Source organism: Peromyscus eremicus, chromosome 6 (genome assembly GCF_949786415.1).
Source record: "Peromyscus eremicus chromosome 6, PerEre_H2_v1, whole genome shotgun sequence".
Taxonomy (NCBI): Eukaryota; Metazoa; Chordata; class Mammalia; order Rodentia; family Cricetidae; genus Peromyscus; species Peromyscus eremicus.
Genome location: NC_081421.1, coordinates 83414037 through 83435701, shown reverse-complemented (window position 1 = coordinate 83435701; position 21665 = coordinate 83414037). Strand labels below are relative to the sequence as shown.

The 21665-nt window shown below is 38.1% G+C and overlaps 2 long non-coding RNA genes across 2 annotated transcripts in view; both read left to right on the top strand.

The window, feature by feature from the left end:
• Positions 1-14313, top strand: part of LOC131912655 (uncharacterized) — a 98200-nt gene extending 83887 nt beyond the window's left edge. Inside the window, exon 5 of the long non-coding RNA XR_009379665.1 lies at positions 14227-14313. This is a non-coding gene — a long non-coding RNA (uncharacterized LOC131912655). The remainder of the gene's footprint in view (positions 1-14226) is intronic.
• A 913-nt stretch (positions 14314-15226) lies between these two features.
• On the top strand, positions 15227-17478 carry LOC131912654 (uncharacterized). Its single transcript, XR_009379663.1, has 3 exons — positions 15227-15527; positions 15831-15941; positions 16886-17478. It is a non-coding gene; the product is annotated as an uncharacterized LOC131912654 (long non-coding RNA).
• The last annotated feature ends 4187 nt before the right edge of the window (positions 17479-21665 follow it).

Here is a 21665-nt window from a genome sequence, read left to right as displayed (position 1 = left end):
GCATGAGCAAATATGTGAACTATACTACACACATACACTCACCCTTTAAGTGGAGCATATCCTAACTACTACAGTATGCATGAGCCTAGAGGAAGGCCAAAAATGGGACTTAATTTTTTAGTGAATATAGTCTTTCTGATTTTTTTCAAAATGAAGAGTTGAAGAGAGGATGATAATGTCAGTTGCTCTACAACTTGGAGAATGTATTTATTACTGAACTACACACTTTAAAATGGTTATTGAGGCCGGGCGGTGGTGGCACATGCCTTTAATCTCAGAACTCGGGAGGCAGAGCCAGGTGGATCTCTGTGAATTCAAGGCCAGCCTGGTCTACAGAGCAAGTTTCAGGACAGGAACCAAAACTACATGGAGAAACCCTGTCTTGGGAAAAAAAAATGGTTATTGAACAGAATTTCAAATATTTTACTAAAGTAATGGTTAAAATGTGGCTGGTCTTTTCCTTCAAGAAGGTGACTTTGCAGTGGAGGACATGGACAAGCAGCAAAAGATGCAGCAGTGTGATCTGAGTAATGATGCTAACCAGTCACACAGGGAGCCCTCAATTCATCCTATGTAAAAAGGAAAGAAGACAAGTAGCTCTTAATGAACTCAGTTTAGTGGAGGAAATAAAAGTATAATTATACAGATAACTATTTAATCACCAACCTGGTAAGTGCTATGGAAGATGCTTATAGTAAGTGAGAATATGTAAAAAGACATCATTGATCCCAGAACCTAAGCAAAAATACTCCTAAAGGACCAACATGAAAATTGGAAGCTGAAAATTACCAAAACTGCATTTTGATTGTTTGTGGTTTTCTGTAGCATTCTCCTTGTCTATGGCAAAGAGAAGTTTCCTCAATGAGTGGTGATGACCACACTTGTCTGTGGGTATAAGGGACAAGTGTTTATAAATTGCTGTTAGGGATTATGTTGGTTTAGTAAATTAGTGGCTGTAGATTGTCCTCGTGTCACCTTGACTTCACTACCACTGAGTAGTGGAGCCCAGTCACAATGGATATTTCTACAAAACATTTCTACACCTAAGGTTCAGGGAACATTGTACAAGAGGGGGTAGAAAAATAACAGCCAGAGGATCAGGGAGTTTGTTGGGAGATTGTGTCTCCTAGAAATATCAGAAGCTACAACTACAAAATCTCGCCAACATGACTGACAAATACAACCTGAACAAGGGTGACACCAATGGACATGTCAAAGTTGATAGGGAGAAGCCCATGAGGCCTCACCTCTCCACAAAATAACTACAGGCAACCAATGTCAAATGGATGAAACAGGGAAAAGAAGTGGGCTTTCTCAGGGGAGAGCACACCAACTGGCATCCAGTGTCAAATGGTCAGACATGGAAACATACATAAAATAACATTATATGAGCTGAAAATGTTACATTGATATATGTGTATATATACATATAAGCATGCAATAACAATTAGTGAACAAAAGGCCGTGAATTTGAAAGAGAGTGGGAATGGTTGTTTTAGTGGATTTGGAGGGAGAAAAGGGGAGAAATTTTGTAACTGTATTATAATCTCAAAAATTAAACAAATAAATTTAATTAAAACAGAAAAAAACTAGCAAAATCAGGACCAGCCAGTAAAATCAGCTTTTTGCTTGCTCTGGAATACTAAAGTAATGTGGTAGGATATGAGAAGTATCACATTTAAGCTCTGGAGTAAGGAAGGGAAAGAATGCTGGATGTGAAAATGTATTATGACATAAGGAACAAATCCTTTCAAACAGTGGTTCTCAACCTGTGGGTCATGACCCATTCAGGGGTGCCAAATGACCTTTTCACAGGGGTCACAGATCAGCTATCCTGCATAACAGATATTTACATTATGATTTATAACAGTAGCAAAATTACTTATGAAGTAGTTACAAAAATAATTTTATGATTGGTGGTCACTACAACATGAGGAGCTGTATTAAGGGTCTCGGCTGGACTCCAAAAATCTCCCAAGGTCTTTGATGGACACAGAGTAAGGACGAAACTTTGTACAAGATCCTATATCCATTTAGGAAAAATCACTTTGATAGCCAGGAAAGGCTTCAGATTGTTCTAAGAGTAGGATAGACCTGGATTCTTAGGAACAGATGGAGGAGAAAGAAAGAACAGGAAGAAATAAACAAAACTCACAAAGCGACCACTCATCCTTACATGGTTTTAAATGGTCTACTTATTGTATCACTGGCATACCACTAGTCAAAGAAATGGCAATCTCTTACCAGACACTTAGCAATACACTTTGGGTATGGCTTTGGCATTTTGGCCAGATGTAGGGGTGATTAATTAAGCATCTTTCAAATGATTTTCTACTTTTTCTATATTTCAGTTTAAAAGTTTTTAAAGCAAAGAACCTTCATAAGTCACTTTGGTTTTTAGAGAAAGGCCCCTCAGATTCTGGGTACAGTTTCATAAGCTGTAAAAATGAACTTTATTTTGAATGTTGTTTTGACCCATTTCTTGTCCAGCTGTTTTCAGTTGCCATAATAAACATCATGACTGTAAGCCACGTGGGGAAGGAAAAGGTTTATTTGGCATACAGATCACAGTCTATCATATAGGAAAGCCAAGGGAGGAACTTAACGCAAGAGGGAGGAGCTGAAACAAGGAACACTATTAACTGACTTGCTCCAAGGCTCAATCTCAGCTACTTTCTTAAACATGACAGTCCCACCAGTTCAGGAATGGCACCACTCATTCTGGGTCTTCCTCCATCAATCAGCAATCACGAAGACACTCCATAAACATGCCTACAGGCCAGTCTGATGAAGGAAATTCCTTTCCTTCTTCTCAGGTATTTTTACATTTATGTCAAATTAAGGAAAACTGACTATGACCGTATCAAAACATAAATCTTTAGAATCTTTTATGCTACCATTTGCTCCCATCCTTGGCTGGTAATATTGCCATAGCTTCAAATATAAAGAAACCAATTTGATATTATTTTCCTGTATGCATATATGCATATTATAAAATATAATTTATGTATGTATGTGCCTGCCTATGTGTAATATGCAGTTACCTATTGCAATATAGCTATGTGAAAAGTTTAGATAGCTGATGTGTTTCTTTGTTTCTCTACAGATTAATTAATCTGACTATCCCATGCCATGTTTGACCCCACAGGACAGAAATCTGTGACTAAAATGGAATCATAACAACTACATGAAAATAGAAAGTATTCAGAAAAAACTCACTTGTTAGACACATGTAGACATTTTATTGAATGATTACATAAACAATATTATAACTATTACTTCTCTTTTATTTATTTAAAAAATTATTCATTTTACATACCAACTACAGATCCCCTCTCATTCTTCCTCCTGCTCTCCCCTAACCTTCTACCCCTTGACCCACCCCCCATCCCCTCCTCCAAAAAGGTAAGGCCTCCCATGGGGAATTAGCAAAGCCTGATATATTCAGTTGAGGCAGGACCAAGTCCCTCCCTCTCCCCTGCATCAAAGGTAGGCAAGGCATCCCACCATAGGTAATGGGCTCCAGAAAGCCAGCTCACACACCAAGGATAGATCCTGATCCCACTGCCAGGGGCCCCTCAAACAGACCAAGCTACACAACTGTCTCCCGTTTGCAGAGGGCCTAGTCGGGTCCCATGCAGGTTCCACAGCTCTCAGTCTAAAGTTCATGAGTTCCTACGAGGCTGGTTCAGTTGTCTCTGTAGATTTCCCCATCATGATCTTGACTCCCACTTGCTCATATAATCCCTCTTCCCTCTTTTCAACTGGACTCCCAGAGCTCGGCCTGGTGCTTGGCTGTGGATCTCTGCACCTTAACTGGCCTACCCCAGTTATCAGATTGGTGAATATTCAAACTGTCATCATAGAGCATTCATCTGGTAACTGATCGAAACAATTACCTCTATAGCATTTACAAAGTACTGAGTAAAAGTAATCTAGAGAGAATCCAAAGCATAAAGAGGTACATAGGTTATATTATTGTTTTACATGCCATTTAATGTAGTTTTCTGAAAACCTCCATTAAGACTTTAGTAGTGGTAAGAATAGTTTGCATCTGTATAGTATATACAGCTCCTTTTTGTCCATTTCCTCACCAGAACTTATTCTTATTTCTTTTCCTAATGACTGTTGTTCTGGCAAGGTGAGATGGAATCTCAATATATCTTTGATTTGCATTTCTTAGATTCCTGAAGAGACAGACCACTTTACTGCATTTTCTTAGCATCTTATATTTTGTCATTGAGTGCTATCTCTTCATTTCCTTAGAACATTTATTGACTGGAGTGTTTGATTTCTTATGTTTAGCATTCTAAGTTCGTTATATATTCTAGGTACTAATCCTTCATCGGATTTATAACTTGCAAAGATTTTCTGCCATTCTGTATATGTGACAATTTTTAAATTGGTGAAGATCACAGATGTCCAATAAACAATATCCAAAGGACTGACTTATCCCAATCATTATTCATTTGCAAACTCATTAATATTATAGCACTGTCACAAATCATCTGGATTTTAAGTAGAAATATAAATATCAGAATCCATTCAGTGTTTAACTGATGTTTTGCAAATTTGATGATGTAGATAGGTTTTCTTTTTGTTAAACAACAGCATTTTGCTGAATCATGAAAACCCCACCTTTAGTTTATTTGAATGTGTGTGCCTAGATTTCTTCCTTTCTGTTGACTAGTGTGAAGTGCATTTAGTTATGTTTTAATTACCTATTTCACTTGGAGTTCTTATAAAATGAAAGCTCCTTACATCTTCATGAGATCATAATTCTAGGTTACCGCCCTACACATCTGTAAACTCAGTGTGATGGTTTTGCTCCGTCATCTAAGGTTTCCATATAAATCTGGAGAGTTTTATCACAGGGTGCAGATCTGGAAGAGAAAGTTGGAGTTCTAGTAATATAGTTGTTGGCAGAAAATAATCTGACATTGATATATACATCATCCAAAGCCATGGCTTAAAGGTTGAATCTTTACATCACTACCCTATACGCAACAAACCTTATTGCTGACTTCTGGAATCATTCATGTACTGCAAAACCCATCCCTAGGGGGTAAATCCAAGAAGGCAGATAGTGCTTCTTATGATTGTTAGGAATGCACTGTTCAGTGGAATGGAATTCTTTTTAAGGAAGATAAAGCAGAGTGTCTCCCAAACTTTTTAAACTTCAAATCATAAATGATGTTTACATATTTTAGTCCCTACATTTACATTCACCATATAATAAGCAAAAATATCTAAATTAATTCCACAAATAAACGGCAAAAAGCTGTCTTGCAAATTGTCTGCTACTAGAATGCAGAAGTCTGCCTTTTGTTAAATTGGTTTTCCTGAGAACATGTTTTAAGAACTGAATGCAAAATAGTCAATTAAAACATTCACTTGTATAAATATTATATAGAAACCAGAACTGTCTATTGAAGAAGAAACATGAAAGCCAAAATGTATATAAAGACAGGAAACTTTCCATGCGTCTGTAATGAAGCTCTGCAATCTGCAGTATTAGTCCAACTTGGAAAAATCCTTGGTGGATGGCAATGAATATCTAATAATTATTGCTCTGCCAAACTAGTGTAGCAGAGATGACCAACTTTTGCATAGAGGAAATTCAAGGATATTAATTCATACTGACTAAGCTTGAATTTTGAGAGAGTTGTTACTGTGTGTTCATGCCAAGGTCATAGGCAGAGAGAAACACACATTCCTCCTCAGCAATCATACAAAAAACATACGTTTCCCATCCATAGTCTTTACGAATAGACATCTGCAGGGAAGGGGTGCTTAATGATTGCTCCAACTTACACTTATTTTTACAAGGTTTTAAAACTGTTGTTTGTAGGTTGCATGAAAGAGCAATTGAACAAATGCTTGGATTTTAATTACACAAGTTCAGAGTTCTATGCTGTATTTTTTGTTTTAAATCTTCAGAGATATATGATGTTAGTGGGTTTCAAAGGTAGAAACTAATCTGCACAGTTGGGGTGCTATGTGCCAACCAAAGGTCATAAAATTAATGAGGTCAACTTGAAAGGGGCCACATTTTCTTGAACTGGTTGGATTTAAACAAAAATAACTGAATTTTATGTATTCCTAAAACATTTTTATTAGAGTTGTTTAATTTTATGATACTGGTCTAAACATTAGTTGAAATATCTCTCTCCCTATCCTTGACCCTTTCCCTCTCCATCTACCTCCCCCTCTCCACCCTCATCTCTCCCTCTCGCCTTCCCTCCTTCCTTGCTCCTTCCTTTCCTTTCTTCTTTTTCTCCCATTCTCAAAACATAGTATCTGTAGCTCATATTCAATCCTATTTATACAGTAACACCAGTTTAAAGGCTTTTTGGATATCTGAGCATGAATCTAGACTCATACTTTTTCTGGGCTTCTGAAATGTGTTCTTCAGTTTCCAACTGTAGTTTTAAAACTCTTTTTTCTTATTTAAAAATCTCCCTTCTTCAAAATATAAAGCAAACAAGAAAATAAAGAAAAATATTATTTTTGACCAAAGAAAATTTCTGTTTTATAAATTTGGAGAGCAGTTAATTCAGTTACCTTATTGATGCTGAACTCTTTCCCATGACATTTAAAGAGATGATTAACAAGAAACTTTATTTGAAAATCCATCTTTTGCTTATAAAAAGATCCTATTGTTACTACTCATAATGACATTTTTTAACATATGCCATCATAATCATGGCTCTTCCTTCATCTCTAATTTTGTTTTTTATTCTTCTGTTCTTAAAAGTGACTGTGTGTTGACAACAATTGTTCTTCTAGCACTCAGAAATATAGCTAAAGACAATGTGCCTAACCTGGAGAAACATGAAGTCTAAGTGACAATCTGCATCAACACACACATACACACACACACACACACACACACACACACACACACACACACACACCATATGTAGAAATATACATGTTCTTTTGGAAAATTGTTAAATTTCTTGTTCAAATATCAGAATTAACGTATTATATATTATGTGTGGTAGTCGCTGAGGGGAACCATATTTTTGGATGTGGGATTGGGCAATATTTCACAGGAGCTAGCTTTTTACCTCAGCTTTTGGGGAAAGCCTCATTGCATGTAGAATGGTATGTGAAAGTACCATATACATGGATGCTGACAGGATGTAAGGGGTATATTCCAGCCAGGTGTAATGGCACATGCCTAAGGTCCCAGTACCCAAAAAATCAAAGCAAGAGAATCATGAGTTCAAAACCATCTGGGCTATGGTAAGACCTTGCCTAGAAAGTTAAAGTTGAAGTGAGCTGTCAATAGGAAAAGCAGAAAGAACCAAGATAATAAGCTACAAGGCCAACTTACGGACACAATCAAGAAACAGAAACTGTTTTAAGCCAAGAAATGTGCATTTTGCTTCATAATTAACTGGAAATATTGAAGTAGTTTTACATGGGATATAAAGGGAACAAAGTAGAATTTTCATATTTAACTGAAAAGCTGGGGTGGAGCAAGAGATAAAGGGAAAGAAAGAAATCGGTGTAGGTTAAAAAGTAGGATATATAAAGAAGTCACAGACAAATGCAGTAGATGTGGGATTTCAAATGAAAACCTCAGCGCCGACCATGGGTTTTCTTCTTATGTGTTACTGGTCAGAGAGGGCCCTAGAGACACAGAAAGAGCAAGGTGTTGCTATTGCTTCTGCTTGCCCACCATAAATAAGTGATGAGACCTTGTTGATGAAGATAACACCCATACTGGTTGTAAGAAATAGAAAAATCATTCCCAAGCTGACCAGGAAACTCTCTTTGCTGGCTACCTTTCACAGGGCTGAAAGGTGGTAAGCAGGCTAGTGGGTGAGAAAAGGCATCCGTGGTCTTACCCAGGTTACCCCTGCATGGCACAGTGTAGAAATATCAGGAATGGCATACTCACTGGTACAATGGCCATTATAAGGCTAACCAACCACTTTCTGATTGGGTTTAAGACCTGGTCCATAAGCGGGAATTCATACACAGTACTGTAAACCTGATGAAAAACACATGGCTAAGGGAATCATACACCCTAAGATGGAATCCGTTATTATTTTTACTTAAATGGTCATATTGTCAAACTGTTTTCAAATGTCTGTGTTCATTTAGCACAATTCATAGACTTTTATTGCTCTCCACCTTAGTCAGAGAAGTTTCTCTTTGCACTGGGAAGTAGTTAATTCAGACATTTCAAAGCGCTGAAGACAAGTGATGCCTCTATCAATCTCCCCACTCCAAGTCCTAGGGAACATTATGCAAGAGGGGACTGAAAGGATGTTATAGCAAGAGGACAGGAAGGAGTGCTGTGAAATTCCGCCCTCCAGACGTGACATGGCTTTTGCACACATGAGCTCACAGAAATTCTACAATTATTGTGCAAGTCCTGCACAAAACCAAGCCAATTACAATCCCAGTATAAAGTGGAGGGAGAAGGCGGCAGAGACTTCATAGCTAGCAGAGAAACTGTTTTTACTTGATTGTTAATGGAGGATGAAGTTACTTGTCTTTAGGGATGTAGACTCTGGTAGATGGTTCATGCCCCAGTGGAAGCCCCAATATCAATGTGCATGTGGACAGTACTAATCGGGCTTGGTGCGTTATTTATGAAAAAAGAAAAAATATGAAATTTAGAAGATGTATTGGGGGTGTCTATGACCCAGAGGAAGTTGGAATGGAAAAGTAGATGTGGATATATTCAAGATATATTATATACATGTATATGTATGGTATGTATGTATAAAATATATGTGTGTGTCTATAATATATATATATATATGACACTTTCAAAGAATTAATAAAAACTACTACACAAGATAAAAAAGAATGGGTTGGAAGGATAGCAATCAAATTTTGAATGAGGTTTATAATGGATAAAGCATTGAATGACAATTTATTTCAAAGGTGTTTGCTTATGGCTGGATGTTAAAAGGCATATTCAAACTTCTCTTCATTTATTTTTAAATGTATTATTTTAGTTTACTTACCACATGTTATGCAAAGCCATGAGAGTTCATTTGAACCTTACCATCTTCATAGATACATTATATTACTATAATGTGCAATATTTAATTACACAATTATTTATTTATAGGTAAACATTCTATGTAAATGTATATATAATCTTGGATATGTAAACATACATGATTGGGGGAATTTGAATTTATTTAAACAAAAATGTATTGATTATAAGCAAAATATAAGCAGTTAAAAACCGTTAACTACCAATGAAGTAGACAGAAAGGACTAACCTTATATGGAACAACATTAATTTGTTTAGTAGACTAACTCAAGGGCATCACTGAGGAGGTGAAGCTCAGAAAGTAAATGATTGAAACAGTGTTCCAAGGTGAGGGAAGACTTGATTTAGAGGGAAGACGGATATAGAAGGAAGAATCCAGAGTTAGTTCCTAGACAAGTTTGGCTTTGATGTGTCTTTGAGATATTCACCTGGAAGTGCTGTGGGATGTTCTGTATGTCAAATGTGTTGCTCTGATTGGTTAGTAAATAAAACACTGATTGGCCAGTAGCCAGGCAGGAAGGATAGGCGGGACAAGCAGAGAAGAGAATTCTGGGAAGTGGAAGGCTGAGTCAGAGAGACACTGCCAGCCGCCACCATGACAAGCAGCATGGGAAGATCCCGGTAAGCCACGAGCCATGTGGCAAGGTATAGATTAATGGAAATGGATTAATTTAAGATATAAGAACAGTTAGCAAGAAGCCTGCCACGGCCATACAGTTTGTAACCAATATAAGTCTCTGTGTTTACTTGGTCGGGTTTGAGCGGCTGTGGGACTGGCAGGTGAGAGAGATTTGCCCTGACTGTGGGCCAGGCAGGAAAACTCAAGCTACATGGAAGTGTTAAGTAGGAAGGTAGAAACATGGATCTATCAGTCAAAGCAATAGCAGGGATGCTGGGTTTAACAGTGAAAACCCCTAGCAGACTGTCATAGACATGGATGCCACCCACTAGCAAGATAATTTACAATAGGAGACTAGAGTAAATGGCCTTGAACACCTGTGATAATGGGAAGCTGAGTGTAGAAGATGTGGAGGTACAGAAGACAGAACGGAAGTGTAAGCATAAAATGAGAACAGATGTGGTGTGGGAGTAAGGAAAGGTTTATTCCTGGCACAGCAGTTGTCAACGGTATTCAATATTACTTGGAGAATAAGTAGGACGAATTCTAAAGGTGTCTGCTCTCAGACCAGTTGCAAGATAAATGTTGGTGACTCCGACAGAAGTTTAGGGGGAAAAGGGAACAAATAACCACAAATTATTGACAGCTTAGAATTAAGGGCAGGGAAGGAGAAATAGGTGAGATCTACATGAGCAAACTGGGGTTGGGGTTGGGGGTAATGGAGGGCAAGGGATGGGGGATGGGAACATAGGAGAACAGGAGATTCAAGCTGGAACAGGGACAGATTGGGAGAGCAAGGAAGGAGATGTCATGATAAATGGAGACGTCATGGGAATAGGAAGAGGCAGGGTGCTAGGGAAGTTCCCAGGAATCCACAAGGCAATAGTCGAGAAGGTGCCTGAGCTGACCTACACTGGTGATCAGATGGCTGAATACCCTCACTGTCATCATAGAGCCCTCATCCAGTGACTGATGGAAGCAAATGCAGAGAGCCATGGCTGGGTGCCAGGTCGAGCTCCAGGAGTCCAATCAATGAGAGAGAGGAGGGATTCTATGAGCAAGGGACATCCAGATCATGATGGGAAAATGTACGGAGACAACCAGCCAAACTAGTGGAAATGCATGAATTGTGGACCAATAGCTGAGGAGACCCCATGGTACTGGACTAGGCCCTCTGGATAGATGAGACAGTTGTTTAGTTTGAACTGTTTGGGGGGCCTCCAGGCAGTGGGACCAGGACCTGTCCCTAGTGTATGAGCCGGCTTTTTGGAACCTAGTGCCTGTGGTGGGACACTTCGTGTAGCCTTGGTGCAAGGAGGAGGGACCTGGACCTGCCTCAGCTGAACCTACCAGGCTCTGCTGACTCCCCATGGGGGACCTTGCCTTGGAGGAGGTGGGAATGGGAGGGGGATTGGGAGAGAAGACTGGGGGCGAGAGGAGGGAGGCGATGGGAATCTCTGGTTAGTATGTAAAATGAATAGAAAATCTCTTACTAGTAATAATAATAATAATAATAATAATAATAATAATAATAATAATAAAGACGAGCGCACTTACAGCCTCTCAGAAGTACTCGGACGGCAAAGTCAGGGTATAGATTAATATTACACCAATTTACTCTGGATCTATATATTACCCAGGAAGCAATTAGCTGTCGGGGGGGGGGGGCATTAAAATATATGAGCACTCAAGACCCACAAGCCTGAAGTGTTGTATGATAATTTTATCGTGTTCTGACAAATAAAGCTAGCTTGGAGTCAGAGGGCGGAGTTAGCCACTAGGTGACCAAAATTAACCACAGAGGTTTTGGAGGACTGAGGACAGATAGGACAGGAAGTAGTAAGGTGGGGCAGAAAGGGAGCTGGCTCTCGGTCTGGAGAAAGGGACAGAGCAGGTAGGGAGGACTGGTGGCTTCTCTGCTTCTCTGATCTTTCAGGCTCTTATCTCTGACCCCCCAAAAAGAATTAAGGGGCAGGGGACTAACAAGAGTTAAGAGCAATAACTCCATTTGAAACACTCAGCAATTAATGATTTTTTTTTTTATTTATTTTTTTTTTTTTGGTTTTTCAAGACAGGGTTTCTCTGTGTAGCTTTGCGCCTTTCCTGGAACTCGCTTTGGAGACCAGGCTGGCCTTGAACTCACAGAGATCCGCCTGCCTCTGCCTCCCGAGTGCTGGGATTAAAGGCGTGTGCCACCACCGCCCGGCCAATTAATGATTTTTAATGAAAGTAATAGTTTGAAAGGCCAACAATTGCACCAGTATTGCTGTAAAGTGTGTGTGTGTGTGTGTGTATTTGTGTGTACAAAATTGCACTGGTTTAAGGAGACAATGGTACTTAAGCCTGAATATTTAAATTATGGCAGAACATATTTAAAGTAAATAAATGCAGTAAAAAGCTGAACAAGAAAAACTAGAGCTCAAAAGTAGGGAGAATTGAAAAGGTTGATGACCTTACAAATGAAAACAAATGTTCTAGAAGACTTTTGTTGTATAGCAATCCCACGGCAGAGAACAAAACCTGCTAATTAAGTGGCTGAAATCTGTGCTTGAGGAAAGAGAGCTACTTCTAAATCTGGAGTCTGGAAATGGGACCCAGAAAGTCACCAAGACAGGGTGAACGGGGTAAGAAGGTTAGCAAAACAAGGTGCAGAACCTCTCAAGTTGTACTGTGTGCATTCACCAGCGTCGCAGGACTGTTTATTCAAACTGAACAATCTGCTTTCCTTTCTACATATTTGAAAAATAGAGATGACATATTCTCCTGCCGTTTTCTACACCCTTCATTGTGGGTTTAAAGAAAAATCATAATTAAAAAGAAAAGGTCAAACAATGATGGAAACAAATAGTAAAATATCACCCTCAATCTCCCAGGCTAGAAATAATCATTAATTCTAGAAAATGTAATTTAAGTCTTTTCCTTTGACTGAACGTGGATGAAAATTGTAAGGATAGAAAGGCCTGTGCCAGAGAACTTGTCGAAACAGCCTATTGAACTATTCCTTGATGGTTAGATACACATATCTTACAAATGCTTTCAATGAAAACTTGGGAAGAATGCAATCACACCTTATAAATTATTTTAACACAAATATTAATTTAATTTGTGTTTTGAATTGAGCATAAAAGGCGAAAATATAAAGAGAACATTAATTACATAACTGTTTCAGTAAACAGTTCTTGAAATAGCTTATTTCAGTAAATATACAATGAGATATTTTAAAAGTAGAAATCTTTTCATTAACTTCAAGTTCACTGTGAGTTATGTATCTGTATGTGTGTGTGTACGTGTGTGTGTGTGTGTGTGTGTGTGTATGTGTGTGTATCTGTGTGTATATGTGTGTATATGTGTGTGTCTGTGTGTATGTGTGTGTCTGTGTGTGTTTCTGTGTGTGTATTGTGTGTGTGTATATGTGCATGTATATGTTTATAAATGGAATAAAAGCAGAATGGGGATATTAGGGGAAGGAGACAAATGGGAAGTAGGGAGAGATATGACAACGGGGAACAAACATGAGCGGAGAACTCAGTATAGATATATGGAACTCACATGATGGAAATATTTTATAAACAAATGCTAATAGTAAATTCGTATGTTTTTTTTTTTTTTTTTTTTTACGTTATCTAAGTTCTTTTGTGTATGGGGGTTCGGCCAGTTACTTTCTATATGTACAACACACCACAGCTAGACAGAGCAGCATGGGAGATGGTGTCCTCCTCAGCAGACCATAACAGCAGGATTGCAACTGTCTCCTGGCCTGGATTTCTCTTTCAAAGTTTGTGGTGGAAAGTCTGATTGTTAACTTATATTATTCCGGTGTTTGTACGATTCTTTATTGAAATTAGTCATTTTTACCCAGGTGGACATTGACGGTTTTGTATCATGATTTGTAAAGATAGAAGACGTCTTTTTGAGCTATAAATATGGTCTTCCTTTTGATAGGGTTATTTTATTGCTTCTTTTCCTTTTTGCCTCATTGTTCTCTTTTTCAGGAACATCTAATATGTATGAGTAAATTTCTTTCACATTCCCAATCATCTTATTTTTGCATCTTTGATATTTCCACTTAATTTTGTATATTTTCTCCACTGTTCATCATATCTGTAACTACGCTTTTAGTCACTTTAATTATATTTTAAATTGCTTTATACTATGGCTTCACTTGCAATATATTTCATTTGTCCTTTTTATCTTGCCGGGTACTAACATCTTAGTTTGAGTTTTCACTTATGATGTGTGGAAATATTATATTATTTAAGCTATTATATTTCTTTTCTGACTTCTTTGAAAACAGAAAAATATTACCAATGTAAATTCTTTCTGTATTTAAAGGGACTATATTTTCATAGGCTATATGTTTCTTAGCTATCCTTTTAAGACTTGGGATTAACTTCTCTATTTTTCTCATAGTTTATTTGCTGTCCTCTAGCTTTTACTCAAATATAAATAGGACTAGCTACCTCCTGAAAAGTCAAATGGAGTGGGCATAAGGAGACCAAAGAGGGAATTCCAGAGGCTGCTTATTTATGATGTCAACAACCTAACACCAAATTAATTGCTCCCATTTCCCTGTACTCAGGCCTGTTCTTGGTGTTCAGGCAATCACTTCGACTCACAGGACATCTCCCTAGCTTGAAACTCCCAGTACTACTGCCCCCAGGCAGGAAGTAAGGCTGTTGTCAATAACAACAGGAAACATCCATTTGGTCCCCACATCAGTGCCACCTCCCCTACAATTCCATGCTATTAGCAACCTACGAAGAGAGTCTATTCTTTTCAGCAGCCACTGTATCCCCTGGATCCTGCTACTTTTAATCAAAGAACCATTGTATATGACTTTCCAGACTATAACATTTGCTTTTGGAAAAATCTATACACATTAATGTTCAGGGAGGCATGCATCATCTCTCAGCATCCTGCCCTGTTTGGGCCCAGATTTCATTTGGAGGATATGTAAATAGTTCATGGTTTGACATTTTTTACTATTTCTTTGTTTCCTTTTACCTAGAAGTTATGATACCTTCATTTCATGACTTTTGATAGATTTAAAAAAAAAACTACCTCCACTCTGCAATTTTAAACCTGAAGTTCACCTGTACTCATTTAAAAAGTGATTCAACATTTAACACTTTGATAATGATGATGGATGTTATTCTGTTGTGTTTCCTAAAACAGTTACAAAGTTTGAAAACAAAGAAACAAAAACCCACAATTCCAAAAAAGAAAAGTCAGTTTTGAAACTGAGCCTTTTCTGGTGCATGTAAAAATGTGATGAGAAGGACTGGCCTGCATGTGGAGAGAGTTATCCCTGCATCATTAAAAGTGGGAGAATTTCGGGTGGGTTATTTCTAAAGTGATATTTGCGAACACTGAAAGCCACAAACCCTTTCATCTATTTGACTTTAAGTACCTACCGGTCCTAACACCATCTCCTTCTTGTTACAATGAGAGGGGGAAAAAAAGTTTCTGCCTGAAAGATTTTATCCCTCACAACCCATTTTCTCCCTCAGCCTGACCCAGCAGTGAAGTCAAAATGACAGATCTGTGACATCATAATAATTTTTCTCCTCCAAGAACAAACTGTGAAGCCATTAACACAGGATGGTGACTTCACCACAGGATCAAACAGAGCGGCTGGCTACAGAGGAAAGAAGAAGCATTCTTATTCAAATACACATAGATCTTCAATAATAACCAGAGAAATTCAGAAAATTACTGTCAGAGTAAATTGCATTTTGTATAAATGCCAACTCCTTTCAAGTCTGCCCCAGCATGATCATCCTTCCATGTAGTGTTGCTGCCTTCTCTCCTAAGGGACCTTTGGCAGTCATCTTTTGTATTTCATATATCATTAAAATGACTTAAAAGAATAGGAATCAGGTAAGCCTGGCATTTATTTTTAATTATTTACATAAATAAAGAGGTGTCCTTATTTTATGCCTACCAGTGCTCAGAAAATATATTTTTATCAAGTGGATTTTATGTTTGTGTTTATATCAAGCCTTGAATAGGTGAGCTCTGTGCATTGATTAGCTCAGCAGGGCAAAATGTGTATGTTTTGGTCTATGTGAGGTCCTTTGTAAATAGGGTGGTTCTTTAATAATTGTTGTTTGCATCTTTGTTCAATGGAGGCTGCCTATGTGCAGTATCAAGGGTAATATGTCTTCTCTTCTTTTGAACAAGGTTGATGTATGTGAAAAATTCCACAACCTGGCAAGGAAACGAGCAATACATACTACACATGCTGACTGCAGAGGAGCATGTCATGCCTGTGAAGGCTGTGGGAACAGAGAGGTTAGCACAATGTGACAATTCAATTGCTGTCCTTCTAGCTGTACGTCCTCGCCTATAAGACAGGCAGAATCTGCAGTGCTGTCACAGGGTGGAGGCAAACTGTAAATGAGTCATAGGTAGAAAGCACTTAGGAAAATGCTTTCAATAGATGTAACAGCAAAAATGAGCTGTAGTTTTCTGATAATATTAATGAAATTAGACATTAGAATTTTAGGTAAAATAATTCAGTAGGCAAAAATCTAGGACAAGGTAATTATTCTGAGAATTCTCAAAAGAGATAATTGAAGGCATCTATGCAATATATTTGGAGAACATGATTAAATTAGTTTATTGGAAGGTGGGTGTCAAAGAAAGGAGTGAAGAAAAATAGGCTCAAAAAAACAGACTGTGATGAAACTGGAAAACGTAATTCAGGCTACATTTAGAAGTTCAATCATATTTCTTATGTATTCGACAATATGTCAAAAACATTTTATCAAAGAGTCATCTAGTAAATAAAAATATAATAAATGGGGTGTAAAAATAGTTTTATCACCCTAGAACTTATACTGAGCCGAGGAAAGATAAGATGGCATTGGATAAGAATATAATATGGTACAATTTGTACCTTAGAATAACTAATTTCATAGTCACAATAAGATGAAACAGAGGCACATGGGAACCAGAGGATTCTTATACCATGCTACTGCAATGACCATGGAAGACACGATGGGAGACAGATAATGGAGTATTAGACTGGCGGCCGTGAGATTAGTGGAAAACAAGTGTTAATTTGAGAAAGACGAGAAAGAAACAACCCATGATAATTAGAAACTGATTGCAAAAACACTGAAGTTCAGAAGAGATTCTATTCTGATCTTAACAGAATATTCAAGAAAAAAAACTAGCAGACAAATTATCTGGAAGGTCTGTGAACCCTCCTTTTCTTTCTTCTTTCCTTCCAGCCTTCCTTCTCTCTCTACTTAGTTTATTAGCAGTGAGAACTGGAGATATGAAGACATCAAGAGAGAAGACGAAAATGTGCAGAAAATGGTCACTTCCTAGGACCTCCTGGGGAAGGACAAAAACAAAACAGGAAAGGAATCAGAAAAGTTAAAATGTATACTGAAAACCCTCATATTGTCATGGAGAAGTTGGGAAGGGTTCTCTGATGGAGAAAATGTTCTAAATGAACCAAAACACCAAAAAAAGAAATGTACATTAAAAAGGGACTGTTGAGCCTGACAAATGAAGAAGGTAGATGCAGCCATCTAGGTGAGTGACCTAAGGAAGCTCTTGAAGCAGAACGTGGTAGCCCCAGACAGAGCCCACTCTCCAACACCTTTGCTCTTACAAAGATTGAGAAGTTTGAGTGCTTTGAAAGTCAAGCAGATATTCCTTTTGCTCACTTTCAAATGTAATCCCACTTAACTATTTCAAAAGCACCTGCTCTTTTTTACACTTTCTTTTTATTTATTCTTTGTGTCTTTCACATCATGTGTCTCCATCCCATTCATTTCCCCATCCTTTCATATCTACCCTTGGCCCTTGCAATACCCCCCCCAAAAAAAAAATAAAATAAAATTTAAGAGAAAAGGAAGCTGTAGTATGACCCTTTACTCCACATATCTTTATCTGTAAGTGTTCATTGCAAAGAGTCATTGGTCTGGTCCGAGGCCTCTGGTTTCTGCTACCCTATTGATGCTGGGCCCTCACTGGGACTCCTCTTGGATATCCTGTCATTGCCCTGTGTTGTGGAGACCCTGCAGCTTTGTGTCTGCAGATCCTGCCCTTCACAAGCTCCTGCAGGTCACGGATCGGGTGGGTGTTGGTGTGGGCCAACTCATAACCCTGGGTCTGGGTCTGGGTAGTTACAGGATTGGTCAGCCTGCCAGCTCTCCTCTATCCTCACCAAGGAGGTGAGCTCTCCTGCATTTTCCTGGCTAGTTTACCCCTTGCAGCAATAAACAAGGGGCAAGGCCAGTTCTCCTGCTTTCATGCCCTCAGGGTGAGTGAGGTCTCCCATACCTACACCATCAAGGTGGGCTCTACTATGTTGCCCAGGAGAGGAAGCACCTGCTTTTGATTGTTGTCAAACTGAGAAAATGATAAATGGCTCCATGTAGAGTCAACACCTCCATGAAGGAAAGGACGGATGCTTCTTAATGGTGTCAGATAATTACATTATCTTTACACTTGGGATATTAGGTTAATTTTATTTTAATTTACTAAAATTTCTGTGACCTGTAAGGAACTGGGATTATGTTTAAGAGGAAGACTAAGATAGAAGCTTCAACCAGCTATGTGCTGACACTGGCCCATCTGTACAGGATTTCTCCTCTCATCCTATATAGATTTATGGATGAGTTCCTCTATTACCAGACATCTTTTCTTCTTAAAGGTGACAGAAACTTACAGCTGTCAATCAGTAATAAGGGCAGTTTTCATACATTACAATCCACTGCACAATGTGTTTCTCCATAAACTCCCAGGGGTAAATAAATAAATATGATACATGTCTGCAGCCAGCTGCCATGAAGCAGTCAAATGTCAAATGTACAGGCTTCTCTCTCTCTCTCTCTCTCTCTCTCTCTCTCTCTCTCTCTCTCTCTCTCTCTCTCTCTCACACACACACACACACACACACACACACACACACACATTTGAATTAATATATACAGTTCTGGAATGTTTATGTCTGTCAAGGTAAGGCCAAAAATCCATCCAAACCGTATCATTATAAAGCACACTACTGAATACTCATAGAATGCTACCCATAGGACTACTTCTGAAAAGCCCTTCAGATTTAATGTCGGAGGATAAGAGAACTTGAAAGATGATCTATCCATCAAGTTACTGAAGTCCTCCCATCCCAGAATTTTTTTCAAGCAATAAACATTTGTGCCTATTTTGAGTCCTATAGAGAGGCACAGGCTGAAATTTTCTACTTCCTTTGAGTTTGATATCATGACAATGAGAAGTTCCGGATTGCTTGCCGCTACCCATATGCTATGACCTTTTTCACTACTGTTGTGTTAACGTTTTATTGCTGTGAAGAGCCTTGGCCACAGCAACTCTTATAAAGGAAAACATTTGTTTGGGGCTTGCTTATAGTTAAGAGGTTTCCTCCATTATTGTCATGGTGGGAAGCATGCAGGCAGACTTGGTGCTGGAGAGGTACGTGAGAGTTCTACATCTGGATTTGCAGGCAGCAGGAAAAGTATGCCATGTGGGTGTAGCTTGAGCATCTGAGACCTCAAGCCCATCTCCAATGACACACTTCCTTCTACAAGGCCATGCCTACTCCAACAAGGCCATGCCTCCTAATAGTGCCACTCCATATAGGTCTATGGGAGCCATTTTTATTCAAACTACCACAACTACCTATTCTATATTTAACAAGTTCCACAGCTCTTTCATGTTTTGGTCACAGTATCATTTCAACAGCAGTGTGCCAAAAGAAAGTTGTATTCCTACAGTTGTTAGTAACCTTTTAAGAACAGTAGTTATCATGAGTGTCCATATTACTATGAATTTTGTAATATATATATATATATATATATATATATATATATATATATCACATGGTATCTCATCTACAGATCAAAGCCTGTCATAAAAATAACACCCCAGAAAAAAAAACACATAAAACAAATTTTCTTCAAAACAAGCCAACCTCAATCTAGTTCTGATTTACCTTCTGTGGCAAGTGTGGAAGTTTAGTTGCCACATAAAATGGGAATAGCAAGCAAACAATACTTAAAATCAGAATATTCTTGACGTAAGCTCAAAGCATGCTAAGATGTCAAAGTGGATACAAAGCAGTTGCTGAAGTCTCCTTCCTAAAGAGTATGTTAGCTTCCTACATGGTCTACTCACTATCCAAGCCATGTTGACTCTTTACAGTGTATATGCACATGTGAAGGAACCAAATAACAAAGCAGTAAGTAATGAAAATTTAATGATTTAAATCTCTTTTTGGATATTTTTAAAAAGTGGAACTCCTGTGTCTGCACATGAATTGGGAAGAGATGAGATCCAAGACTTTCCTGGTGAGGTAATGGACATGAATGAATGAGGAGAGGAAAAAAAGATGAAAGAAGGTGGAAATATAGGAAAAAGATGAAGTGGACGATGGGAGCTGGGTCATGTTGGCCAGCTTGTGTGGATGAATGATGGTCAAGTATCAGACTATACCCAAAACATGAGAGATTATTTGGACATGGCTGGAGATACATTATTGTGTGTAAGCATATGTGTGTCTTCTCCACCGTGTGTGTGTGTGTGTGTGTGTGTGTGTGTGTGTGTGTGTGTATGTATGTATGTGTCTGTGTTTGTGTGTGCGTAATATATAATGGTGATGTGATAAGTTCTGAAACAAAATTGTAACTATTTGGGATATATAGACACAGAATGAACAGATTATAGGAAAAATTTGGTACATCATAATGCTGCATAAAGTACTCTGGAAGACAAAGTCTCCAAAAGTGATTTGGTGAGTGATTTTTTTTTTTTAAAGAGAATTCACCCATTTGAAAAACTTTTGTATGATTTCTTTTTACGACATCATTGCTCCTAAATCCGGGTGCTACATAGTTGCTTGTGAAGATTTAAATATTGTTAATGTCTGAGATAGTTATTGGGGCCGTTTTAATATTTCCCAAGAGACACTGAAAATCTACATCTAAAGATGAACAAGTCGGGTAGGTAGAGCAGGTCATACTTCAGAGCTGTGTCACAGAAGGTAATTCCTGGAGCAATGATAGGTCCTTTAGAAGGTGTTCACACTATTTTCAAACTTTAGAAGTGTTATAAAGGCATGAAAAATGGTGAAAAACAAAGCTTCCCATCTACTATTTTCTTCCATCTGGTAGCTGCCAGCAGAAGTTGCTCAATTTAGGGTGTTTTTTCCCACATTAACTAATGTAATCAAGATTATCCCACACAGACATTCCCATAAGCCAACCTGTGGGTAATGCAGAGTAAAGAGTGGCTGGGAGCCAGACTGTGAGGTCATAATGTGCTGTAATATTCTGACCACAGGGGATGCTGAAAATCTGAGCAGACATAGTTTATCAATGTAGATGTGAGATAAATGAGATAGCAGTGTAATTTCATAGTAATATTTCTAAATTTGGGGCATTAAAGGAGAACTCAGAAAACATCCGTTGTCATGATTTATTTATAAATCTTTAGACTTACAACTTTTCTGTTTAGTGGTGAGCTTCAGCTCACTGATGGCTAAGCAAATCACATTTGAATGTAGCACTGTGGGTCAGTGAATTCTAAATAAATTGGAAGCATCTCTGAAACACAATGGTGATTAGATACCTAGAAATGTCTATTAGATAAGAATTTGGTCTAACAAATAACTGAGAGAAACAGAAGTCATGATTAGCCCTATAAATATTTCTCAATCACAATACTTAACCATATGCATTATTAATTAATAATAAATAATAAATAATAAAGTGCCCACAAGCCACTTTTGGAGTTTGCTATCAAGTGTAATAATTGACCTTGAATATACTCTTCTATGAAGTGCCAAATGAAAATACACTTCTGATTGTAAGTGAATCTGACAGATAAGGGAGCTATATTTGTGTTTGTATATGTAAATTTCTGAAAAATATCAATATTTATGCGGATTTTATAAGATAAAGTTATTCTGGCAGGGATTGAATTTGTTTCATATGAAATCCCCATACTTGGTCAGAAATTTAATCCACTCAGCTCAAAATTTAT